Source organism: Rutidosis leptorrhynchoides, chromosome 1, assembly GCF_046630445.1.
Source record: "Rutidosis leptorrhynchoides isolate AG116_Rl617_1_P2 chromosome 1, CSIRO_AGI_Rlap_v1, whole genome shotgun sequence".
In the NCBI taxonomy this organism is placed as follows: domain Eukaryota; kingdom Viridiplantae; phylum Streptophyta; class Magnoliopsida; order Asterales; family Asteraceae; genus Rutidosis; species Rutidosis leptorrhynchoides.
The window spans coordinates 617,268,473-617,280,595 of NC_092333.1; positions in this window are offsets into that span (position 1 = coordinate 617,268,473).

Consider the following 12,123-nt stretch of genomic DNA (forward strand, 5'->3'; position numbering starts at 1 on the left):
AAGTTTAAATCTTCGAATAAGATAGTTTTATATGTATGAATCGAATGATGTTATGAACATCATCACTACCTTAATTTTAGTAGATAAACCTACTGGAAATGATAAAAATAGATCTAGCTTCAAAGGATCCTTGGATAGCTTGAAAGTTCTTGAAGCAGAATCATGACACGAAAACAAGTTCAAGTAAGATTTCCACTCGAAATAAGATTGTTATAGTTATAGAAATTGAATCAAAGTTTAAATATGAGTATTACCTTGTATTAGAAAGATATATTACTGTAAATAAGAAAGATTTCTTGAGGTTGGATGATCACTTTACAAGATTGGAAGTAAGCTAGCAAACTTGGAAGTATTCTTGATTTTATGAAACTAAAACTTATAGAATTTATGAAGAACATTTTGAACTTGAAGATAGAACTTGAGAGAGATCAATTAGGTGAAGAAAATTGAAGAATGAAAGTGTTTGTAGGTGTTTTTCGTCATTGGTATATGAATTAGATATAAAGGATGTGTAATTTTGTTTACTTGTAAATAAGTAATGAATGATTACTAATATTTTTGTAATTTTATGAGATATTTCATGCTAGTTGACAAATGATGGTTCCCACATGTGTTAGGTGACTCAAAAAGGCTGCTAAGAGCTGATCATTTTAGTGTATATACCAATAGTAAATACATTTAGAAGCTGGGTATTGTACGAGTATGAATACGAGTGCATACGAGTAGAATTGTTGATGAAAATGAATGAGGATGTAATTGTAAGCATTTTTGTTAAGTAGAAGTACTTTGATAAGTGTCTTAAAGTCTTTCAAAAGTGTATGAATATATATTAAAACACTACATGTATATACATTTTAACTGAGTCGTTAAGTCATCGTTATTCGTTACATGTAAGTGTTGTTTTGAAACCTTTAGGTTAACGATCTTGTTAAATGTTGTTAACCCATTGTTTATTATATCTAAAGAGATGTTAAATTATTACATTATCTTGATATTATGATGTATTAATATATCTTAATATGATATATATACAATTAAATGTCGTTACAACGATAATCGTTACATATATGCCTCATTTTGAAATCCTTAAGTTAGTAGTCTTGTTTTTACATATGTAGTTCATTGTTAATATACTTAATGATATGTTTACTTATCATAATACCATGTTAACTATATATATATATATATATCCATATATATGACATCATATAGTTTTTACAAGTTTTAACGTTCGTGAATCATCGGTCAACTTGGGTGGTCAATTGTCTATATGAAACCTATTTCAATTAATCAAGTCTTAACAAGTTTGATTGCTTAACATGTTGGAAACACTTAATCATGTAAATAACAATTTCATTTAATATATATAAACATAGAAAAGTTCGGGTCACTACAACACCAACCCTACTTGATGTCACCAACATGAAAAAAAAGGAGAGAAAAGAAAAGAAAAAAAAAGTAAGAAAATGGGTCTTAAAAACGAAAGAAAAATGAAAAACGAAAAGAAAAAATAAATAAAATTATTTAAGGGAAGAAGACAAAATTACGCCGGTCGTCCCTGAACTTTCAAAGAGAGAAAATGACATAATTGGTGTCACATGTTTGGCACATGCTGAATGTTAACGGAGGAAAGAGACAGATAGTTAACAGAAGGACGACATAAATTATAAAATGCAAGTTCAATGACGACGAGCGCAAAAAAAAGTTGTAAGGACGACGACTATGATTTCATTATAAGTTCAAGGACGACGGAAGTAATTTTGTCTTATTATTATTATTATATTATTTTTATTATATATTACTAGTTTAAAATCCGCGCTTTCGTGAGACTTATAAAAAATTTAACATTAAAATTTTTGTTGTTTATCAATAGTACTACTTAATATTGTAAGTATGTTGAATTAGGCCTTCTAGAAGCTTCGTCAGAAGCGACTTGTCGCTTCCCGAATGCCCCGGCACCCAAAAGTCATCTACGTATCGTCGAACCGCCCCGCCGACGAGTAATAGGTACCACACCAAGTTCTCACTCTCGCAAGGAACCCTCCGAGAATTAAATTGATCAAGCATGCAAACCTCGTTCAACCAAAAGCCGAGACACTAGTAGAGTAAGCCCTTCCCACATGTCAAAATGAATTGCAGCCTCAACCAAATAGATCAACATATGCCTTTGATGTCTTTTACAATGGCTTTCATAGTCGTGATTTATATGAAGTATAAAATCAAGTATAAGTTATCATTAAGTTTAACAACGACACTATCCTTTATATATGCAACATGCTCATCAAAATTTTTTCATTATCGCTAGGGTCTTGTAAAAAAAAGACTTGAAAGACCTATTTGATAAGTTTACATATATGCCCGCAGCCCACAACACGCAGTTTTCACGACCCACGAACAACCTACGATATCTGATTATTAAATATTATTTAACTTGTTTAAAACTCACATTTTCACGGGATTTATAAAAAGATTTAACATTAAAATTTTGATTTGTTTGTCAATAGTACTACTTAATATTTTAAGTACGTTGAATTAGTCTTTTAAGATGACTTTGATATATTAAAGGTATAAAATCAAGTATAATTTATCATTAAGTTTAACGATGACACTATCCTTTCTATATGTAAAATGTCCATCCATTTCTTAACACTCAAAGTCCTGAGATCATTACAACACAAGTCCCTTATTCTAACGTTCTATCCAACTAATACAGTAATACATTATTATTATTATTATTATTATTATTATTATTATTATTATTATTATTATTATTATTATTATTATTATTATTATTATTATTATTATTATTATTATTATGGAGGTGATTCTCACACACCACTTTTTGATCCATATACACTTTTGTCTCATAAAATTACACTTATGCCCCTCGAAAGAGTTTAACTTATATTATTAGTGTAAGTATAATTAAGGGTAAACTAGGTAATTATGTGTACATGAATCAAAAATTGGTGTGTGCGGATCACCTCCCATAATATAATTATATATTATATAATAGATTTATGTAAGACCCTGGATTTTACGCATCAAAAAGTGTTCCCGAAAGAGTCAGTAAATGTGTGCATCAGAAACTGCCACTAAAAGTCAACCTAACACTTATGCATTTTCAAAATTTACATGAGAATCACAAACAGAAAAGCTGAGAAAATTTTGATTTAGAATTAGGCTTGGAGCCGTGTCGCGGGAGTAATGGTCGTGACGCGGGTGACGCCTGATCAACACTTCTATTCTTTTTATTAAAGATAGAAAGGGGCATTTTGGTAATTACACATTGGGGACGGTTTTGGAGCACAAAAGGGCATATTGGGATCTCATTTCCAACCTTATCCTCATTCTTATCTTCAACCTCATCAAAACCCAAAAGTTTTAGAGTGAGAAACAAGAGAGATGGAGCTTGGATTGAGGAAGAGGAAGCTTGTGTTCATCAAATTGAAGCACATTTCTTGTGTTGTTGTTGTGCTAGCTTCGTTTTCTTCAAAAGGTAAAACCCTAATTCAAATTTAGTTGTGTTAATTCGTTTATGATGCTAGGGTTTGTGTTAAAGTGAGTGTAAACCCCATTTCTTGGAAGATTTGGGTAAATGGGTCAAGTTTTGGTGTAAGAACCCTAATATTGGTGGGTTTAGGATTGGATGATGATGTTGTTAGTTGTAAACTAAATTTGTTGATAAAATCACTAGTTGACTTGGATTGCTAGTGATTGGATGTGTAAATTTGCAACTTGGTGTTTTGACTAAAGATTTGGTTAAAATGAGTTTTAGTGTTAGATTGTGCAAGTAAGTGTTTTGTTGATCAAACATTGCGTATAATGTGATATTGGAACCAAATCATTAGTTGATTGTGATTATGGGTGATTTGGGCGAGATTTGACTTAGTCAAAATGGAAGTAAGTGCAAATTGGTCAAAATTGCACTTATGGTGTTTTGGGTATAAGCTAGAGTGTTTAGCTTATTTGTTTGTGAATTACTTTGGTGATTTACATTTAGACGATTAGGAGCTCAAGCGGAATTGACTCTTCAAGTAATCGAGGTGAGTGGAATATTTATACTTGTATGTATTATAATTTGGTTGCTTGCGTGCAACGTGGCAAGTGATATCCGTTAGGATTCACTTTTCGTGGGCGACAATTGGGTTGTGAAATATGGTGAGCGATATCCGTATGGATAGCTCGTCGTTGGCTATGTTTGGTTTGCGTTATGTGAACTGTGATATCCGGAAGGATTAACTCTTTGTTGGCCACATTTGGGTTGAGGCATGTGGTGAGTGGTTAACGTATTGACCTACCTCTCTTCGTCGGCCACATGTGTGTTGGGGTGAGTGGTGAGTGCTATCCGTTAGGATTCACTCTTCATTGGCCACTTATCAGAGGATGGTAACTGTTTACCGCGCGATTTCGCTTTTCGTCGGTCATCCTTGTGAATGAGGTAAATGTTAACGTTTCGGTTACACTTTTCGTCGGTCTTTGGTGTGTAGTGGTGAGTGGTTAATTTATTTAACCTACCGCTCTTCGTCAGCCACGTACGCGTTGCGATGTGTTGGTAAGTGTTAACGTTTCGGTTACACTTTCGTCGGTCACCATCGAATCGAATGTCGACATTGTGTATATTGGGTTGTGTGAGTTTTATAGCTTTGTACGTTTGTTTATACGATTATGCGATTTGCTAATGATATGCGTTGTTTGTGTAGGTGTATGAAAGTGATTGAATTATGTATGTATGCGTATAAGTATTGCATTCACTAAGCAATTAGCTTACCCTATCGTTGTTTATATTTTTAGGTTCGGGAGCGGACGTGGCAAGGGTATTGATGTTAAAGCGAATGGGTACAAAATAGTTATATTTTTACAAGGAAATACTATTAAATACGATATAATTTTACACAAGTTATTTATTTATTTATAGAGTGGATATACCTAAACCTTGCTACAACACTTATAGGCAGTGTACCTAATCGTACAGTAGTGTAGTTTTTAGTAAGTCCGGTTCGTTCCACAGGGATCTTAGCCAAGTTTAACGCTATATTTTTAAAAACTATATTTGTAAAAAGAGGGTTTTTACCTTTTAATGACCGGTTTGTCGATTTTAAAACTTTAGTCGCAGTTAAAACCTAATGTAAAATATTAAAAATAAATATAACTTAATTTTAAAGCGTAAAGTAAATGACGATAAGGAAATGCGATAAATTAAAATGATAAATAAAATGACAATAAATAAAATTGCGATAATTAAAAAGTACGATAATTAAAAGTGCAATTAAATACAAAATAAAAGAATTATGCTTATTTAAACTTCCATAATCATGATGTTTGACGTGTTGATTTTAGTTTATTCTCATGGGTTAATTGTCCTTTGTCCTGGATTATTCAATATGTCCGTCTGATTTTTGTCCATAACAATCCATCAGTCATAAATATAAAGTGCGAGTGTCCTCGTCAAATTATCCTTATATCCGAAGTCAAATATTCCAACTAATTGGGGACTTAAACTGTAACAAGGTCTTAATACTTTGTTTAATAATTACACCAGGATATCGACTGCGTGTAACCCAAGGTTTTAATACTTTGTTAACAATTACGCCAAGTGTCCTTGTACATAATTCACCCCTGTTTTAATAAATCCATTAACTATTAATCCATTTCCGTGTCCGGTTAAATGAACGATTTTTTGTACTTATAAATATCCCGCCCATCGTGTCCGATCGAGTGTATGTGGTTATTTATAGGTACATCCAATTGTAAATCTTTATATTAAATTAACAAACTATCATTTAATTAAACAAATATAAAGCCCATTAATAGTCCATAGTCTAATTTCCACAAGTGTCGTTCTTTTGTCCAAACCCCAATTATGGTACAAAGCCCAATTACCCAATTTTAATATTTTAGCCCAACATCATGATTATTTCGGCTTAAATAAGCATAATAATAACTTAGCTACGAGACAATAATTTAAAAAGGTTGAACATAACTTACAATGATTAAAAATAGCGTAGCGTTACACGGACAGAATTTCGACTTACACCCTTACAACATTCGCTAACATACCCTTATTATTAAAATTAAAATTAAAATTAAAATATATATATATATATATATATATATATATATATATATATATATATATATATATATATATATATATATATATATACACACACGTTTGAGATGAAGAGAAGAAAAAGATGTGTTTTATTTGGCCAAAAACTGCGAAATTTATAGATGTGGCCAGCATATTGGGGTCATGCGACCGCATGACATTTCTACTTCCTGACCATGCGATCGCATGGCCAGCTGGGAGAGCTCACATGTTGTTGTTTTCTTCTTGCCGACGGTTTAATTAAATATATATAATATATAAATAATTTTAAGAATAATTTATATATTATATTATATTTATGTGCATAGTTGACTTGTAATTTTCGCTCAACTGCGTCGCGCGTTGAAAGTTGACTTTGGTCCCGGTTTCGGATTTTCAAACGTCCTTTCGTATAATTTAATATCTTGTACTTTGCGTTTCGCGTCTTGTACTCTTGTAATTTTGAGACGTTTCTCATCAATAATTTGAACCACTTTGATTGTACTTTGTACTTTTGAGCTTTTTGGTCGTTTGTGTCTTCAATTCGTCGAATCTGTCTTTTGTCTTCACTTTTTATTATACAAACGAATATCAGTTGTAAATAGAACAATTGCAACTAAAAGCTTGTCTTTCTTGAGGGATAATGCTATGAAATATATGTTCGTTTTTAGCATTATCAAATATTCCCACACTTGAGCGTTGCTTATCCTCAAGCAATATAATCTTGAAATAAAAATACTAGAATCACTTCTTTATTCTTCACACTTTGTACATCAGTGATTTCTATACAGCGGTATGAACAATGGTAGTAATGATGTGGTTTACAGTCCCACATGACTATGAAAATTTAGATCCTTTAGGAAATTGGATCTTTATGAAAACATTTGATCTTTTGAAAATTCAATCTAGCTTTTACCCTAGATAAGTTTTCCGGAATAACCCTCACCGGTGTTTGCAAAATTGTTTTTGTGGGTTTCAGATTTAAAAATTTTGGCTCAAAACTTGCGGTTTTGTGTCACCCACTTGCTAACCTTGTATTGCGAAAGCAACACGTCCAGTATACTTGCTCCGTATATTACCTTTCGGTAAACTACCGTCCGGTTGTAAAGAAAAGCTTTGAACAAGCAACTGTTAAGGCAATGTCCCGTGACATGCTTTTAATTATGGTCTATATCGTGTCGGATGCAATTACTATCCTTTGTAGGAGCAATAGTAAAGCTCACCCTATAGTTTTTCGGTCTGGCACAAGGTCCTATCTTTGACCATGCTATGCAACCATCGTTCTTACGGTTGATACCCGATTTGGTTCAGGTGACCTAATGAATTCCAGGTGAATTCCTAGGATTTACGTTCAATGGTAATGAACGCATTAAAAATGGGTTTTCAGAAAACAAATCGGTTTGTAATTTTGATCAAAATATTTTCATGTTCAAGCTCGAGTTTAGATATCATCGAATTCCATGAGTTTGTAATTCTCAATGTTTAAAAGTCAATCTCAAGGATTGAGTAATATTAGTCTTAAAAGCTGATTTTTGATCTTTAAGGAGATTAACCTTTCTGGGGTCTGATTCATTAGTCTTATCAAGCTAATTTGCACGGCGCCCTCCTCATTTTACGAGACAGATCATCTCATGGTTAAGATAAGTCTGACCATTTGGCGACCCTGTTTGATGCTGAGGTCCGTGGATTTCCAGCTGATTTTCGAGAAAACTTTTCAAGGTTTTTCGTAGACTCTACAACTGGTCTGGATGACAACTTCTTGACCTAAATCAAGAAGCGAGTGTTTTTTTCGGAAGACTTTACTTCATTTTAATGATGGAATTGATTCATCGTGTAGATTCATATTTTCTTTCAAATATATTATAAGAAATTGGATAAAACTGATAAAATTGTCCAAAACAAAAGTATCTTCAATTATTTGTACAAAAATATGTGATATATGTTTTAAATAACTTGGTAAATTTTCCCACACTTGGCTTTTATTTTCCTCTCTTTGCCTTTTTATTGTCCTCTATTCCATTTTAAATGAATTCTAACATTTTGGGTTGTTTCTCAATTTATGTCCTTTCCGAGGTAGCAATAATTTCGGTGTTAACACCTAGTTTTACCGTTCATAAATATGTATAAACATGATTTTGAATTCATTTATTTGAAAATTTTGAAAAATTTTACTAGAATTGGGTAGTCAGTATATAAGACTAGGGCTGTTCTTTATTATCAGAGAGCACTAGATTCTAATACAACTACTGCGTTACTAGTATTTTTAATGGTAACCAAGTGTTTAAATTAAAATTTTAAAAATCCGAAATAATTTAACCCCTTCCCACACTTAAGATCTTGCAATGCCCTCATTTGCAAGAAATCAGTAACAATTTAAATTATAGAGGGTGATTAGCGTAGAAAAATGATTAAATTTTACCAAAGTTTCCAAACATATTGGTGTTTGTTTGCTGAATGATAAATGGTGCACATCATTTATTCATTCCGTCTTGTTGTTACATCACATTTGTTTTTCGTTTTGTCGTCAAAATTAGTAGCTTTTGCTGAACTTAATGCCAGTTTTTTAAAATGCGCTGTTTTACCCTGTTGTGTATATGAAATAAAATACATACAATACAAATATAAACATGCATGGTAATTTGAAATGGGAATTAAAATCCCACATTCAAATTAAATATGAAATATTAGTACAACATAATAAAAATATTAAACATTACAATAAAAGTATCACAATATTATATGTTTAAACATAAATAAATAGAAATAATAAATAATAAAAAGATAAAAATTATAGAAATCACCAACGGGAACTATATCAATCTGGATAGGGGTTCCAGTTCATGTCATCGGTCGGGTTCCATGGTTGGTGATAGGTGTACTGGTAGGCCTGGTTAGGGTCGTAGAGAGTCAATGGTGGTCTCATTTCGGGCTGGTGTGGAGGATAGTAAGCGGGTCGGGTCGGTACGTAGTGATCCTGAGGTGATAGCCGACTCATGATCTGACGCTGATGATAGTCCCATCTATCATGCTGTCGTTGCTTAGAATGCTCGTACTCATTCCGGGCTTGCCACTGCTCTAACCGACTAAATCTATCCTCGTTTGTCATTTCTGCCTAATCTATACACTGGTAGACGTCAGTCATAGCCTCCCTAATGACATCCCTAATGTCATCTGCTTCCTTCATTTCCTCATCTGAACCTCTCTCTACCTGTGGATGACGACCAACATAGGGTACTGCCTGATTGCGTCTGCTTTTCAGTACCTTAGCACCCTGATAGACCTTTAATCCTAAGGTATCATCCTGTTCCCTACATACCATAAGTGGACCCCCTTGATCCCTATCTACACCCAAATACTCTCCAATGAGAGTAACAAAAATACCTCCTTCTATTATTCCCCTTCCTGTATTCCTTCCACTATCTTAGACAAATAAAAACCAACACAGTAGGGGATATTAACAAAGCCTCTTGGGTCTCGAATACACTTAAGGTAGAATAAATCATGTAAGGTTATTTTCTCCTTGTTGTGACCTCTCTGTGTAATCGAGTTAGCCAGAAATCTATGAATTATACGAAGCTCGGCTCTGTGAATATGTAAGTAGGTGTGTGTTCCTGCCCGCCCAAAAACATTATAATCTGACATACGCCTCCAGACGGCGTTAGCATCAAAATTTATATCTACCCTTTCACCATGATAAATCAAATTCATACAATCGGGTAGTAGTAATTCAGCAGGCAATTAACTCAAATAACATGTTAAAATAACCATTACTAGCAATTAAACAAGTTTCAAATAAGAATTTAACTCAAATAACATGTTAAAATAACCATTACTAGCAATTAAACAAGTTTCAAATGGCATTTACATCAATTTAATCAAGTTCATGAATTTTACACCTAAAAAGTCCACTTTAATTCTCAAAAATCATGTTTAGGATCAAAGTTTGGATCATTTAGCTACCTAAACATGTTACACTACTTAATTTAGCAATAATTCATGACAAAAATTGGCCATAACCTGTTTATATCAAAAAGCCCCAAATTGCTCAAGAACACAAACCCTAGATTCCTAAAATTTTTGAAGTTTTTGGCTTCAAATCATGTTAAATAGCATCAATCTAGGTTATACATGCATAATATACTAACAATTTAACTCTAATTACACTAGAAATTAACAAAATCAAATTAGGTAAAATATAGCTCAAGAACACTAAAAATCAAATTTAAAGAGGTTTAAGGGTGAAATTGTTACCCTTCTTGATAAACTTCTTATCAAATTCATGATTAGAGCGGATTATAGGATGAAATTTGGTTGAATTTGGTGAAAAAATGGCGAATTTAGGAGTGTATGTGTGTGTATGTTCGTGTATTGTGTGTGTTGGAGAAGCGAGACAGAAGCAGAACTCGCTGAGCTTTTGATCCTGGCCAGATTTTAGGCCTCATGCGATCGCATGCTTTTTTCAAAGGAACCCCATGCGATCGCATGGGGTCTGTTTCTTTTTTTATTATTATTTTTTTATTTTTTTATTTTTTTTTATAAAAATCTTTTAACTAATAAAACATAAATTAATTAAATTTTAAAAATTTTGTTTTCCTTGTTATTTAGGACGAGGTTGTTTCGGATCGATGTCCTAGTCCGTCCCTCGACAAAATTTTAAAATTTGTTACTTTTAAGCGTCATTTTAAAAGCAAAGATTTTTTTGGGTTTTTTAAATGTTTTTGGCTTACTTTAATTCAATAAGATTAAAAATAATGATAATAAAAATTCTCGTCCCTCCCTTGGGTAAAGCAATTTCGGTTCAACGACCTAGTTTTCAACTTACGACGAATTTTAAAAATCATATTTTTAACTTAGTGAAATAAAGCAATTTTTTGTTTTTAAATTCACACCAAACTTTAATTTAAAATGCATAAAATTAAAAATTCATATTAAAAATTCACACCAAACTTATATTATATTTTTGTTTTTATACATACAAACTTATATTAAAAATATTAATTTTTCAAATAGGTACAAACTTAAATATATTGATTTTAAAAAGTTTACAATAATAATTTAATATTTATATATTAATTTTAAAAACAAGGTAAAAATTAAAATTAAAAATCTTTTTGGTTTTTTATCCCACTTTAATCAATCAAATATTATCAAAAATATACGCCCCTCTTTTCGGTAAAGTAATTTTGGTTCCATAACCTAGTTTTACTCCTGACGAATTTTTGAAATATTTTGGGTTGATTGATTAAAGATATTTATACCTTAAGAATAAACGGTAAATTTCGCAGTGATGTAATAAATTTTTGTATGATATAAATAATTTCGGTTACGCATACCTAATTTTATTAAATACCAATTTAATACTTTATAACGAACGATTCAGCGTTTATTATCAAAAGGTTAAAAGCAATAAACATAAAAATAAAAACTGTACTTACTTACCTGTGAGATAGAATTCACAGAGACCTGCTTTAGCCGACTCATAGGAGAGTCGTGTGATTTGGTTCTCTATAGCTACGTAAGCATAACCTCGAATCTTCAATATCTTTTCTTCTAAACATATAAACGGTCCTTCTCTGTATAGAGTAACAAATTCGGTATTTGAATATGTTTGATTATTTGAACATTTACCTTCATGTGACCATTTTCCACATTTATAACATCTTTCAAGGTGTCGTGCTCTTCTTTTTGTTGCGGATTTTGATTTTCCTTTACCAAAATGTATCTTATGATGATCTTTTCTGAGTTCTTTTCTTACTCCGTCCATTTTGCCTCTTATGAATGATACCAGTTCACTCGGAAGTGTGTCATTATTACGTTTAGTAATCATAGTGTGTAGCATTAGACCATGGTCCAGATCAAAGGAATTCTTCATCTCGTAAAACCTAAAAAAATAAAAATTCAGAATGGGGGGAGAAGACTAGTTCTTTAGGGTCTGCTAGGGAAAGACCGTTCAGATTCCATTCTCGGAAACTACACAAAAACAGAATATCTAACTCTAACAGAAATACATATTACCCTAAAAAGATTCGAAC